The sequence below is a fragment of the Stegodyphus dumicola genome, chromosome 3 (genome assembly GCF_044657685.1).
Source record: "Stegodyphus dumicola isolate Sdum_Otavi_A_Nest chromosome 3, ASM4465768v1".
Classification (NCBI taxonomy): Eukaryota; Metazoa; Arthropoda; class Arachnida; order Araneae; family Eresidae; genus Stegodyphus; species Stegodyphus dumicola.
In genome coordinates this window covers 79257707-79273432 of record NC_140770.1, presented here as the reverse complement: position 1 = coordinate 79273432, position 15726 = coordinate 79257707, and positions in this window count along the sequence as shown.

Sequence of the window (15726 nt, the reverse complement as noted above, 5' to 3'; positions counted from 1 at the left end):
CTCATAATCAGTAATAATTTTAAATCGAAGATTGCAAATATCAACTGATCAAAACGTCACTCACATCAAGCTTTCAATAACTGTGGAGATTCCAAAATGGATATTAATAGAAAATTGTTTCAAAGAATGACATCCCTATACTGTACAAATAATAAACCATTTAAAATTTAAGTTGTAACTTATGCTATTATCTCTAAACAAATCTTTTATTTGGTGCAAGATAGAGATGGAGTTTTTCCAAGCAAAGCGAATTTTTTTGATTGAGCAATACTTGGCAATGTATTCTTACATCGTTGCTTTCATTTAGGAGGAAGGTCTTTCAAAGTTTTGAAACCTTTAAAGAGGCTTCACTAAACGCTCTTTAATCTAATAAGACAATGATTTTCCGCGATGCGACCGCTTGTCTCATCTGGCTTCGGACAAAATGAGGAATAAAGTGTTGCAGTCACCAATAAAGAGTGTGAGAAAGCCGGTATTAAACAGACCTTCTTAATGCTGGAGAACCTAACAAGACAACGATTTTTCACTTTGTAAACCGATTTCGAGAAACTCGAAGCGTTTATCATAAGAAAGGATGTGACTGGCCTTCTCATCTGAGTTCCGACAAAATGGGTGAAGTCAGGAATAAAATGTTGCTGTCACTAATGAAAAGTATAAGAAGAAGCATTCAGATGTCGTAATTAAATTTATCACATGGGAGTGCACACAAGACTCTGGGAAAGTTGAATCTCCACTCTTATCGTGCTCCTATTCTTCAAGAAGTAACAACGTCTGATAGTTGAAGTGGTTGCGCTATTGTCAGTGGCTCAGATTGTTTATAAACCCCAAATGAGTAGAAAACTTGATCCTGTGCATTTTGAGGAGGAAGCTCGGTTTCATTTAAGCGGGTAATGTTAGCAGCCAAAACACACGAAAACGAAGCACATAAAATCCGCATGAATATCACAACAGACTTTTACATTTAGCCAAAACTGGTGTCTGGTGCTCTGCATCTACGCCAAAATATGGAACTATGTACACCAATATCATCCAATAGTTTACTGTATAATTTGAAGAATACGAGCGCTTTTGCTGTTTTCAGCAGAATTGAAAATATTACCATATGTCTAATAAAATAGTGCCATTTACACAGACGTTATAGCTGATTAACTACTCATTTCAAAAGGACCGTGGCCCTCATGGTCTCCTGATTTGTTACCTTCACAGTGTTTTCTACGGCTCTCAACCGCCGGTCCGCGAAGTTACTAGTTATTTTTGTCTTCCTAATTAATTTATGTGAAAAACATTGTGCCAGTGGGTCGAATTATTAAACTTACCGATCCGCGAGAACGTACCGAAATATTTTACCGGTCCTTGGAGTAAATCTAGTTGAGAAACACTGTTCTATGGGATCTCCTAAAAGCACACATTATGTTTATGCTTTTAAATTATGTTTATCTGAGCAATTCACACTCAATTGACGAACTCAATGAAAACACTGAAAATGAAATTTAAAAAATAGGCATTAGTGGACTGAGGAAAATGGCCGCGAATTCGTGCATGTATTCGAGGAAAAGCCTCACATTTTGAACTTTTACTGTGGCGATATTCAGAATGTTTCCCTTTTTGCTTCTCTAAATAATCCTTCTTCCAGCTTAGTCCATGGTTGTAGTTTGATTCATTTTAGTATTTTTTTAATAAAATATTTTTGCGCAATTTCTTGACGACACTATAGTTTCTATTTAGAGATATTATATCCTTGAATAGGCAACGTTTTCAACTTTGACAAGATGCAATTTATGTGCTTCCTAATACAATGAATACATACTTGCAAGTGTCAATAAGACTACGTAAAATAAGAAATGTAAAAATTTATCTTTATCACAATAATTTGCTTTTTGCCATTCACATTGAAAACTAGTAATGCCATTCGTCAGTTTCTATCCCTACAGAATAAAGAAGCTAGTTAACGGTTTCGAAATTCTGTTATGTTTTTATCTCGATTATTCTGCACATCAAAACTTTTTTCATAGGTTAATTTATCTTAAAGTTATTTTATTTTATAGTTACATGATTTAAAAAAATGCAACAAAAGTATTATTATTATATTTTTTGGAAAATACTTCACATGTTAAATGAATATTTAAGATATTTTATATATTTATATTAAATTAATTTTTCAGTGCAAACATTCATTGCGTATTCCTCATTTCATTACACTGACGAGCAGAGAATATTGAAAAAGAATCTGAATAATTTCAGACATTATTTGGAGGATTTTTACCATTGAATTTCACAAATAACGTATCTGCTAATAATCACCTTTAAAACAAAATATCATTCAGAAGGCCATGTGAAAATGTTTCGTGTTTTGTTTTTTCTGAGATAATAATTCTGGTGTCTCGAGAAAAATTACAAGTGCAGAGATACTGTATATAAAAAAATTGCGTCAAAGGTGTTAGTTCTGACCCCTGAACAGAAATATTCCGATGGCCTGAGGGCATATTTTGACACGTCGTGATAACCAAAGATTTCATCGGTGTGATTAATGGGATCTGGATGGCATACATTCCAGGCAAAAGCATTTTTTGAGGCATTCAATAATTATAATTTTAATTTATCTATGAACTAGCTCAGCTAAAAAATTATTATTTTGAATATTTTATTGTATTTCATGCATTCAAAATTTAATGAATATAAAAAGAATGAGGCTTTAAGATAAAATGATTTAGCATTTTTTGATTGATAGAATGGATAAAAATTTTTCAGTGGGTACACTGAGAAGGGAAAGGAAAGTGCTAAAAAATTAATAAAACAGAGCGAAAGCTGTTTAAGAGAGTTTCGCCAAAATGTAACAAAAATCGTCTCGATTTTTAACCCAGGAAATTTTTAACCTTTTTAAATTTGCACTTTTTTTTCTCCATTTTATTTTCTAGAATTAATGGTGGAAAAAAAGAGCTAAGTTTTCAGCTATTTTATTTTCGATTTATATTCGCTCATTTCATGAATCAAACGTCAACAGAAAAATATCGTTATTTAGCTAAATGATTCTAACTGAAAAGAATATTATTTAAAATATTAGGCTTTATTTTAAAGCAATGATTCATAAAAAAAAAGTTATGAAAGTATTGCTGGCAAGGAATTACGACATTCTTCTTACACATACCTTTGCGAAGCAGCCGTTAGAAGATCTAACATCTGCAACACCTGTGGTTGGATTCCCAGGGAGGCGCATTTGAAAGTTTCAACTGCTCGTTTAATAAAAGCCTGTATTGCATTCCATTTAGCCAAACCACCGGCCCGATGCATTGCAGAAACCGTGAAGTTCAGCTTTGTTAATCTACAGTTGCTTTCATAATAGTTAAAATATTAAATCAATGGTTTCAAATCTATCACATAGCAATACATATGCTTCTCACCACGTAACATATTTTGAACATCGAAATCTCAAGTAAGTATTCAGGCTTATGGCTTCATCTTAGAGTAAATCAAATTGCAAGGCAGGAGTGCGGTTCAGTTCTTCTAAAATACCTGGCTTGGAAAAAAACACATTATCTTTCTTATAGCTGGTGTCCAAACTAAAATTGATGGTTGCTAATTCATTATCAAATCAAGACTGACCATTATACAAGAATATAAAAAATTATATAAAAAAGCCGGGCTTCTAGTCAGTTTTTTTAAATGGAACGACAAGCTGGTAATGCCTTTTTAAGCTAGCATCACACTACCTAGTCTCCGTCTAATACACTTTTAAGCTAGTATCATACACCAAGGTAATTTGAAGCAACCGTCAATTTATTCTATCGCCAAATTGGTGCTAATTCTACAGGGTTGCCATGTACGTGAAAAGTGGTTTTAACTATTGTCCTAGATGATGATGATGATGATCAAAGCCTGGATCTGGTAGTTGATTAGTAGGAATGTGTAATTTAAGAATCCTCGAAAAAGAAAAAGCAACCCTGAACTACCTAGTTTTTAAAAAATTAAATGTCAGAGCTTAGCTAAAATACTGGTAACAGTTTTTTGTATCTTTAGAGTAATATATCTAAGGATTTTAAAAAGTATTAAACCTATGCTTAATAACGCGAACAATTGTTATTCTAAACAATAGTAATAATGATAATTTTTTGCCATTTATTTATATTTAATATTGCTGTGGATTTGTACTTTTGCTTAGATGGTTAAAGATCCACAGGAAAATTAAAAGATGAAACAATTTAAAAGTCATTTTTCTCTAAGCACATACGTGAATTAAATATGTAATCTAGTAAGCTATGGAATAATTTTTTCCGAAGACAAAATCGCGGGTAAAAAAGAAGATATATTTCAAAATAACATGGACTTCTAATTCTCCCAAATCACGGCTCAGCCTGTATAGTTTGCTTTCAAATGTGTAGATAGAGATTATTGGGCTTTTCGGAGAAACATGACAAATCAACCGCGCCCTCGCTGGAATTCGAACCACGAATCATCCGTTGCTAGCCGAATGTTTTAACCACTTACACCACAAGAGTACAAACGGAGGAATGCGATAATTCCTTACAAATGGCGCTGTTTAAACTATGCCATATTTTTAAATTCCTGAAGAATTACTCGACAGGAGTGTAGTTTGATTTAGGAAAATGAATGAAATTTCTATGTAAAGAGCAAAAGAGCAACAAGGAAGGGAAATATAATACATAATGAATATGACACAGCTGTCAAGATGAAGATTTTTTTTTCTTTTATGCTTGGGATAACCTCGCAACATTGTGAATGTCATGCAGGTGAATTAGAAACACTTCCCATTCCCCCCTTTTTTTTTTCATTTTTATTTCATTTACTTTACATTCAAATACCATTTACTTTGAATGAAGAGCGATGGAAATTTAATATAAATTTAAAACCTCACATAAATATGAACGAAAAAGTTTAAAAGAATGCAGAATTTCAAATATGCAACAAAGCTAATTGTAAAACAATATTTTGCGCTAAAATTATAAATTCTGCAGCTTTTGTCTTCTAGAACTTAAGAGCTAGAATTTTGAGTGATTTTAAAGTTCGTTACAGATTTTTGTGAGTTGACAAATATTAAAGACAAACTGACAAGCGTCCTCTCTGCTTACATGCTGTACCTATTAATGAAAAGTAGACGCATTTAAAGCGAGCTTAAAACAGTTAAATTTATTATTTTTGTAGCATACATTAATTAAATATACGTATGTTACAAGAGTAAAAGCTTAACTATTATGTATTTCCGGGAAGAAAATCGTTTCTTTGATCTGACTGGCTTCATAGGTGGTTTTCTTGGTTTTCCTCATACGCAGAACAAATGCAATTTAATTTCCCTTAAAAAGTTCCCTACGAACGCATTTCCCTGCTTAGGTACCAGCATCCAGCCAGCCAGCCTGCCAACCAGCAACCAGCAGGTAGTACTAGCAACCAGCCTGCCAACCAGCAGCCGAGCGGAAAAGTCGCTGAACACTCGCAGTTTGAATCCCAGCTAAAGACCTGGCTGTATGGGAGTTTCCATGGTTCTCTTAGAAAGCCCTTCAAGTCGGCATTCTTCTTATGAGGTAGATTGACCTCACGTGCTTTGCCATATTCAAATAAGCTATCGTAATTTCAGTACCACTACCAAGGAGTAAAATTAATGATTGTAAATAAATAAATAAAAAAAAAATACAAGAAAGCATGTAACAAATGTCTTTATTATGATATTATTCGATATTATTAACTTCATTAGTACCGATCAATCAATAAATTTACTAAATTTGCTATATATGTTCATTCATAACTTATTCTTTAAAACCATCATGCCGTATTAATCAATGATACGATCCACTTAACATTCAGAACATGATACTAAGTCTAGAAATCGGGATCTGAATTACATTATTTGGTAAAACGTGAACTTCTAACTATCGACATTCGTTCTTGATGCAACATTTTTTTTAACTAACAAAGCTTTTAAAAACAAACCGCTGAATATCATGAGCAAACCTCTAGAAATTTAGGGTGTTCGAAGGGAAAAACTGTGATTCTAAGACGCAATCCGTTTTATAAAGATTTCGTTACGAAAAAAAAGGACATCTTAAAGAAGTTAAAATAATTTCAGCTATTCTCATGTAAACTATACATAGATTCTTTCTTTCATAGATGTTCTCAAATTCAAACGCCTGGAAGTAGATGAAGAACTCTAGACTTCTAGAAGAAATCATGTTTTTAACACAGAGAATCTGGAAGGAACTTTTATGGATAATTAATTATGGTTTAATTATCCATAAAAGTTAATTTATGGAACACAAAACTGATAGATGATATTAAAAAATAGGATGGTTTAACACGATGATGGGGCCCACCAGCGGCCGAGCGATAAAGTCGCTGAACACTGGTAATTCCGTCCGAGGTTCGAATCCCGCGAACGGGCTGCCTGCGTGGGTGTTTTTGTGGTTTTTACCATGTACGAGTACAACGGGTCAGTTTTACTTTACGAATTCCTCCACAAAGGCATCCCTTCCCTTAGGCATATAGCCATCGCGTCTTTGTCATAATAACACACATTAGTCACCCGATGAAAGAGGCAAATATTAGTGGGCTTCGCTGAAATTATTTCTCGTCAGTATAAGTTTGAAATTCCGATTTTTTCCGCTATAGATCGGTATAGAAAAGGACAAAAATAATGAACGCTACCCTGTTTCATTACACTAAGATATTCTTCTTAACCGAGAAAAACAAAAGAAGAAAGTGAAAGGATAAGAAGAGGATTGCGGAGATTGAAATCAAAGGATCAGAGATGGCTATACGGAAGGGCGCAGGAATGCTTGGGCGAAAAAGATAAGTTCGAATGTAATGAAGAAATAACTTTGGGTAGTATTTGCCATATCACCAGAAAGAATGCCAACGTACTGTTAAAAAAGAAATATAACAGACTTCTTCGAGATTAAAAAAAATATTCAAATATATTATTATTTTAATAAAGAAAACTTATTTTAAACATTAAATTATGCATCGGCCACTCAGAATCCCTAAAAGTTTCCTTTTATTATATCCGTATATGAAATAAAATTTTACAGCATAATTTTTGCATTATATATTGGTTTAATTAGCGAATATCAGCATTTAGCATGATATTGTGAAGCACTTTACATCCATATTTTTGTCTATTTAATGCACATTAGGTAAGAAAGCTTATTACTATCTCTTGCTTTCTCCAGCTGCAAACGATATTAAAATAAATGCTTTTTAACATTTGTGCGTCAATCACCATCTAGTAACGACTGAACGTACTTAAAATACAAATTTAATAAACGTTTCATCAATAAACTGTTGAGGACGAAAGAAAGTGTAAGAACAAATGGAAAGTTTATTAAATTTTTGTTTTATTCCAAATAAAACATAAATACAATAAATATTCCATTTTGTTCTTACACTTTCTTTCATCTTCAGTTTACTGTCAGTTACACCTATTTTTCTTTTCTACTATTTAACTTCCTGACCTTCTTCTTTTGCTTCTCCTCCCTTTCCCCCAAGTTTTATTTCGCTACAGGATTGCAAATCTTAGCTAAATAACGTTCGGAAACCGATTACTTCACTAGAATGGGATAGGGTTTTATTCAGGAACCCGAGAAAATGAACATTGTTCACGAAGCCACAGGATTGCAAAGCAGTATCCAAGACAGAACCAGATTTTGTAAACTTTTGTATACTTCCGCCTCCCCCTCCATGAAAATAATGTAGAAATTATAAGAGTGAAAAATTATCGTCTACCTTATTTTAGTTCGGGGTTCACTGTGGAGCTGGGGAACGGAAGAGATCGACTATGATCTATCTCCTCGGGACCTAGCCATGGATCTTTTGCTTGCTAGCTGGAACGCTAACCATTTACGCCAAAGCGCACATCAGGCAATGCTATAATTTCTTATAATAGTAATTAAAATATATTATAAAAATATATCGAGAATAAAGCAATTAATGCATCTTAATTTACAAAAGAATAATTTGCAATACTGAGACTAGCATATGGATTTATTTTTCAACGTTTTATCTAAATAAATAGCAACAGAAATCTTTCTTAATACTTGGGTACCTTTAAAGAAAGCAAATTTGTGTAATCATATAATTTGGAAAATTTTTTTTTAGCTAAAGTAAATTCATATGAGTAGCAGTACATAAAATATCGATATTACATGCAGTTTTGTCTCAATAAATTATATAAGTTTAGATTTCAGGTATCACGGATTTTATAACTGCCAGTTTTTGTAAAATACAGCTGATGATATAAACAGTTCGAAATATATTAAGGAACAATACTGAAAGCAAAAGAAATAATGAGATAAAAAACTTCCTTTTGTTTAAGGCAAAGTATAAACAAGTAATAATACATTGAGATTTCGATTTTATGTCAGTACCGCTTTCAGTCTTTTGCAAGGACAACTCTAAACCTTTCGTCTCGGCTCTAGTTAATTATTTTCGATATTACTTTCAGCTTTTTCCGCAAACTAATCTAATGTTTGCTCAGACATACTAGACCTCAAAACATTTTTCTGCTTATCCATCTTCTATCGAATTTCTAAGAAAGCCGTCTTTTTATTTCATGTCTATCAAATCACTTGAGCAAACTAGATTATATAGCAAATGTCGTCATCGATTGATGCATCATCCACTATTCAGTATCTTATGGTATAAGAAAGAAAAGTGTTTATTGTTTTATGGGGTCGAGTGGTAAAAGCGATAGGGTTATAATGAAAGTAATAGCAATAGCAAAAGCTGACAGACAAAAGTTGAGCTGAAGTAAAATATGGCACAAACCTTTTATGACTGATTGCATTTCAAAGGGAAAAAATAATTTCTTTCTACGGGACGTTCAGAAAAGATCGATCTTTCTTTTTCTTGTATTATTAACTCGGATGAAATGCATCAAGTGAAGCTTAACATGAGTAGTGTACAAATGAGAGAGCTGGCGCAGTGACCTTTGGGGGCGAAACAATGGCTCTCCAACCCTCCATTAAAATCGAACCCACTTTTAGAAAACAATGGCTCTCCAACCCTCCATTAAAATCGAATCCACTTTTAGAAAACAATGGCTCTCCAACCCTCCATTAAAATCGAACCCACTTTTAGAATGTGATGGCTCTCCAACCCTCCATTAAAATCGAACCCACTTTTAGAAAACAATGGCTCTCCAACCCTCCATTAAAATCGAACCCACTTTTAGAATGTGATGGCTCTCCAACCCTCCATTAAAATCGAACCCACTTTTAGAATGTGATGGCTCTCCAACCCTCCATTAAAATCGAACCCACTTTTAGAAAACAATGGCTCTCCAACCCTCCATTAAAATCGAACCCACTTTTACAAACGCTACTTTTCCAAAACGCCGCTTTTACAAACGCCACTTTTCCTCTTCATCGCATGCTTCTTTTGCAAGGGGACATTCGTCCCCCACATAATCCACTGGCATGGTATATTTAGTGAGGGTATTAATTTATACCATCAGTGCACCATTATGTATGGCTTCTAGAGCGTCAAAGGAGAGACAATGGGTAATTGATTAATAATACCTAGTGAATAATAAAAGCATTTAAAGAGAAGGTTTGTAGTATATAGAAAGACAAAATGGATTTTCAATCAAACACAGTTCGACAGTTACAAGATTACTGTCGAGAAAATGATATTCGAGGATACTCGAAACTTAAAAAGGTGGAACTGATCGCCCTCATTCAATACCACAACGGCTTTTCCAGGTTCCACAATGACTTGTTTATCAAGCGAAAGAAGAAGAGGGAGCTAAAAATCAGGTGTTGCGGAAAGTTAATAAAGGAATCTAGCATAAATAAGCACTTACAAACTAAAGCTCATCAAAACTATAAGCCTAAGAAGGCCAGCCAGGAGGTTCACAGAGATGATTTTGACAATATGCAGGGGCTGCATCATATGACCATTAACCAACTACGTGAATTTTGTCGATCGCGTGGCATCGCAGGCTATTCCAAACTACGGAGGAAGGCAGACATCAAAGCATACATAGAAAGCGTTTTGTTCAACCGTCACTTCGAATTTGATTCCGACCTGTTTTCAGATTCGCGAGAGAGAAGGCTATATACCCCCAATGAAATTGATACGGCTTTTGAAAACCGTTTGGTGACGTATGATGTCCAAAATGAGCACAATCTGATGCTTCCCAAAGACTTCTTGAACGATGTTTCATCACTGGTCCGGGGTCTTATTACAAAACATCTGAAGAGGCTGCATGGCTTGAAGGTTAATTTCCAATTTCTCTGTGACTATGAAAAAGGGAAAGATGAAACGATGACAGAAATGGAGAAAAACTTCAAAACAAAAAATGAAGTCATCTTAGAATCAACTGATTTGGTAGCTTATTACAGATCAGTTATCCAAAAATTATTGACGGAGATGGAGGAGTTTGTTGCAAGGGGTTCAGGTTGGACGCTTGCTAGAATCAAAAGTCTTGAGGTGAGGATCAATAAGTACACCCCACTGAGAGGATCATCCTACATTGATTTGTCAAAAGTGATTAAAGCTAAAAAAGCAGTCATAAACGTAAAAAATGAGAATGATAATGAGTGTTTTAAATGGGCGATACTGTCTGCACTACATCCAGCAGAAAAAGATGCCCAAAGAGTCACCAAATATAAGCCATATGAAAATGAGCTAAAGTTCGAAGGCATTGAATACCCAGTAAAGATGGAAGACAGAGTACTCGAAAGGTTCGAAAAATTGAATAACATATCAGTGAACATATACTCATACGATGAAAAGACTAACATATACCCCTTAAGAATAACTAAGCATAAAGTAGATAAGCATGTCAATTTACTTTACATAAGAAACGAGAAAGGGAACAGTCATTACTGTTGGATAAAAGACATGTCCAAATTAATATGTGGGCAATTAACCAAGCATAATGGAAGAGTATACCCATGTGAAAGGTGCCTGTTATTTTTTCACTCTGAGGAAGATCTTCAAACGCATGAAAAGGATTGTAAGAAAAATCAGGCTGTTAAAATAGTAATGCCTGAAAAAGATTCAAAATTAAAGTTCAAACATTACCATAAATCGCTACGAGCACCTTTTGTAATGTATGCAGATTTTGAAAGTTTAACAACTAAGATAGATACATGTCAGCCAGATCCCAAGAGCTCTTACATGCAGAAGTACCAAAAACATGAACCCATGAGTTTCTCACTTTACATTAAATATAAGCACGGAGACTACAAACCGCCTATCACATATAGAGGTCCAAATGCAACTAAAGTATTTTACGAAACGTTGAAAGCTGAGGCCTTAGAGATAAAGAAAATTTATGATAAGAAGCACCCAATCAAAATTACTGATGAAGATGACAGGCATTTCAAGAGAACCCATATATGTCATATCTGCGGGTTTAACATCAAAGAAGTACCATCACCATATTCGCCGAAAGACTCTGAGGACTTCCAAAAAATAATGGATCATGACCATTTACTCGATCCATCCAAACATGAATCAAACTATAGAGGGCCAGCTCATAAATTATGTAACTTAATGTACCAATACCCTTCCCTCATTCCTGTCTTCATTCACAACTTATCTGGGTACGATTCTCATTTATTCATAAAAGAGCTAGGTGGTGATAATGGGAATATCGATGTCATTCCAAACACTGAGGAAAAATACATTTCATTCAGCAAAGAGGTTGGAGCGGAATGGGTAGATGCAGGTGATGGTAAAAAGGTCAAGCTACCCGGAATAAAGTTGAGGTTTCTGGATTCTTTTAAGTTCATGGCTAGCAGCATTGATAGTTTAGCCAAAAATGTGAAAGAATTCAGAGAAACAGCCAAATTCTTTCCCAAGGACAAATTGGACCTCGTTACCAGAAAAGGCGTGTATCCGTATGATTATATGGACTCGTGGGATAAATGTGACGAAACACGACTACCCAACAAAAAAGAATTTTACAACAAAATGACTGAGTCGGATATATCACACGAGGACTATGCACATGCCAAAACAGTATGGAAGACCTTCAACATTAAAAATTTAGGTGAGTATTCTGATTTGTATGTGAAGACTGATGTACTGATCTTAGCTGATATTATGGAACATTTTAGAGATGTCTGCATAAGGACTTACAAATTGGATCCTGCATGGTACTTCACTGCACCCGGTCTCTCTTGGGATGCTATGTTAAAAACCACTGGAAAGGAATTAGAATTATTGACTGATTATAACATGATTTTAATGTTAGAAAAAGGAACCAGAGGTGGGATTTCTCAGTGTTGTAATAGGTATGGGAAAGCTAATAATAAATATATGAAAGACTATGACAGAAGTAAAGAATCTAATTATTTAATCTACCTAGATGCCAATAACTTGTATGGATGGGCAATGAGCCAATTTCTACCATATGGCGGCTTCAAGTGGGGGGATACCGATATAGATGTAACAGCGATCCCCGACGATTCAGATGTGGGTTATATCTTAGAATGCGACTTGGAATATCCTGAATATTTGCATGATCTCCATTCAGACCTCCCACTAGGAGCTGAGAACAGAGTTCCTGATGGCTCAAAACATACAAAATTACTAACAACCTTATATGACAAAGATCATTATGTGGTTCATTACAGGGGTTTGAAACAATTTTTACAAATGGGCTTAAAATTGAAGAAAGTACACAGGGTATTAGAGTATAAGCAAGCACCTTGGCTGAAGACATATATCGACTTGAACACTGAAATGAGAACTAAAGCAACTAATGACTTTGAAAAAGATTTCTATAAACTCATGAACAACTCTGTGTTTGGTAAGACAATGGAAAATATTAGAAAAAGGCTTGATATCAAACTGTGCTGTGATGCGGAGAAAGCCGAAAAACTTATTGCTAAACCAAATTTTAAAGGAAGAACCATATTTGAAGAAAATTTAGCCGCTATACATATGCACAAAACTGCAGTACTCTTTGATAAACCTATCTATGTTGGAATGAGTATCTTAGATTTATCCAAAACTTTAATGTACGACTTCCACTATAATGTGATGGCACCTAAATATGGGAAAAACATTATACTGTTGTACATGGATACGGATAGTTTCATCTATGATATAAAAACTGATGATTTCTATGAAGATATGAAAGGAATGCTTGAACATTTTGACACGTTTGATTATCCGGAGGATAATAGGTATGGAATGCCGCGAGTTAATAAAAAGGTTTTGGGGAAGATGAAGGATGAAAATGCAGGGGGGATCTTGGAAGAGTACGTTGGCTTAATATCTAAGATGTATGCCTGTAAAACTGAAAAAGACTTAGTTAAAAAATCAAAAGGTATTAAGAAATGTGTAGTGAAAAATAGAATTACTTTCGAGGATTACAAAAACTGTCTATTCTCACATCAAAAACAGTACAGATCTATGAATCTCATTAGAAGCACAAAACATAATATTCATTCCATACAAGTAAATAAGATTGCCCTTTCAGGAGATGATGACAAGCGGCACATATTACCAGATGGTATCCATACCTTGGCTCACGGTCACTATGCGATAAAGAGCAACCTCAAAAGTCACCTGTACAGACGCCAGGCGAAGGATCAGCATTTTGGTAAGGCCCCTAAGAAACCTCTCCTCTATAATAGCTCGGCTACGTACTGAACATTTCAAGGGTATCACTAACTGGTCCTATCCCAACTGCTGTCCTGAATCCCTCATGCCTCTTCGAACTCCGCCAATAGAGATCCGCCTCCAGAACTGGCAGCACCAAGACTTTTTGATTTTTGCACCTCATGCACTTATGTATAGACATGACAACAACATTATCAATCAATTTAAAAGGGGTTAAAAGGAAGACTTATTAAAATAAATATGGACATGACGGAAGAAATGGAGGAAATAATGAGATTGTTTAGTCCAGACACAGAAGTTTCTTCAGACTTGAAAACTAAAGAGTGTGAACACAAATATGTAATTGGTGATGACTGGTACAATTGCCAAGCATGTGGTGAAGAACTGAGATATAATCCAAATAAACCCCCTATCAAATTAGAAGATTTATATTTCGAAAAGGCGCAGACAGCTAGAATGAAAAGCAGAATGACAAATCTTTATAAATGGATAAGTAAGTATAACTTTCCTTTCGAAGAAGAGCTTATGATTGATTTGTCATCTTTTATCTCTAAATACATAGAGTTGTATCCGAAGCGTAAGAACTTAATTAGCAAAGACTATATTTTATACCAAATGTTACGGAAAAGAGGTGGTTATGAGGTCTCACTTAAGCTACCTAAACTGATGACAACGCTAGCTCAGAATGAAGAAATCTGCAGAACCATCTTCGATGCATTAAATTGGAGCACAAATATGGGTGCGATGACCCCAATGAGTGAATTATAATTTTTAATAGCTTTCGTCGGCTATTAAAAATAAACTAAATCCTTCTTATCAATCCAGCTAGTCTCAGGATAGCCTAACCATTTTACTAGATATTTGTCCCCTTTCTTTTTGATGACTTTTTCAATCTTATATACGTTGTCTTTCTTATCATACTTTACCAATTCATTTTCATAAAAAGTACCTTTAACCTCTTCATTATTTAAATCCTGAACTCTATAAGTGATTGGATCAGTTTCTAATACTTCAGAAATGACAAATATTTCTTCTGTAAAAGTTGCTTGATAACCTCTTCTGAAGGCAGACTTATATATTGATATTCTTACTTTATCTCCTACTTGGTATTTAGGTTTATGTATGACCTTTTCTTTAAACAAATTGTGATACACATCACCACTGTTTTCTTTTAGACTGGCTTCAACAGGTGTCATTTTGATACTTCTGTGGTAGGAATTGTTATAATTTTTTACTAACTGACTCAATACATCTATGTATCTTTTTGTATTGTTTGCTGCTAAATATTTTCTAATTTTACCGTTTAAAGTTCTGTTGAACCTTTCCACTATGGAGCACTTGATTTCGACATTTTCAGTAGTAAACCAGTGAATATTATTCTCTTTAAACAGTTGTTGCGTCTCTTTGTTAATGAACTCGGTCCCCTTGTCTGTCTGAATTTTTTGAGGAATTCTTTCCTTAAAGATCTTTTTAAACGCTATAGTAACTTCTTCTCCCGTTTTTCTGCGAACTGGTATAGCCCAAGCATATTTGCTAAAAATGTCTATGACTGTTAGTAAGTAGTTGTTACCATCATTAGAACTTGATAATGGTTTTAAAAATAGCAAGTCTGCTTGCCATTGGTCGTCAATGTGTGATACGTAAGTTCTCCTTCTTTTGAATTTACGGATAAGTGGTTTGTGTTTGGTATAAACATCTTGCTGGTGTAAGAACTCTTCGATATCCTTTCTAGGAACATGCACCTTCCTCTGAAGCTCCTTGATGCCGCAATATCCAGTTTCAGGATCATAGTACACATCTCTCAGTCTAGGGGTGTTCTGAGTTACCCCGTCAACTTTAAAAAAGAACTTTTCCTTGATCCACACTTTTCACACTTTCCTTTCATAATAGGCCTTCCGTTGCTTGTTACCGAATTTTCAACATTTAGTGTACCTGTCTTCTTTTTACAAATCAAGCAATATGTCACAATAGCACCTAGTCCAAAAACTCTTTTGGTTTTTATGATAGGTCGGATGATAGCCCTAGCTTGTTTTTCTCCGAGTGGATAAAATCCGCTGTTTGGGTTTTCAATGGCATCTAAATCCTTTAAAAGCTCTTCATCTGCAACATGTCTCTATCTAGTGTCTTTTGTTTGACTGTATG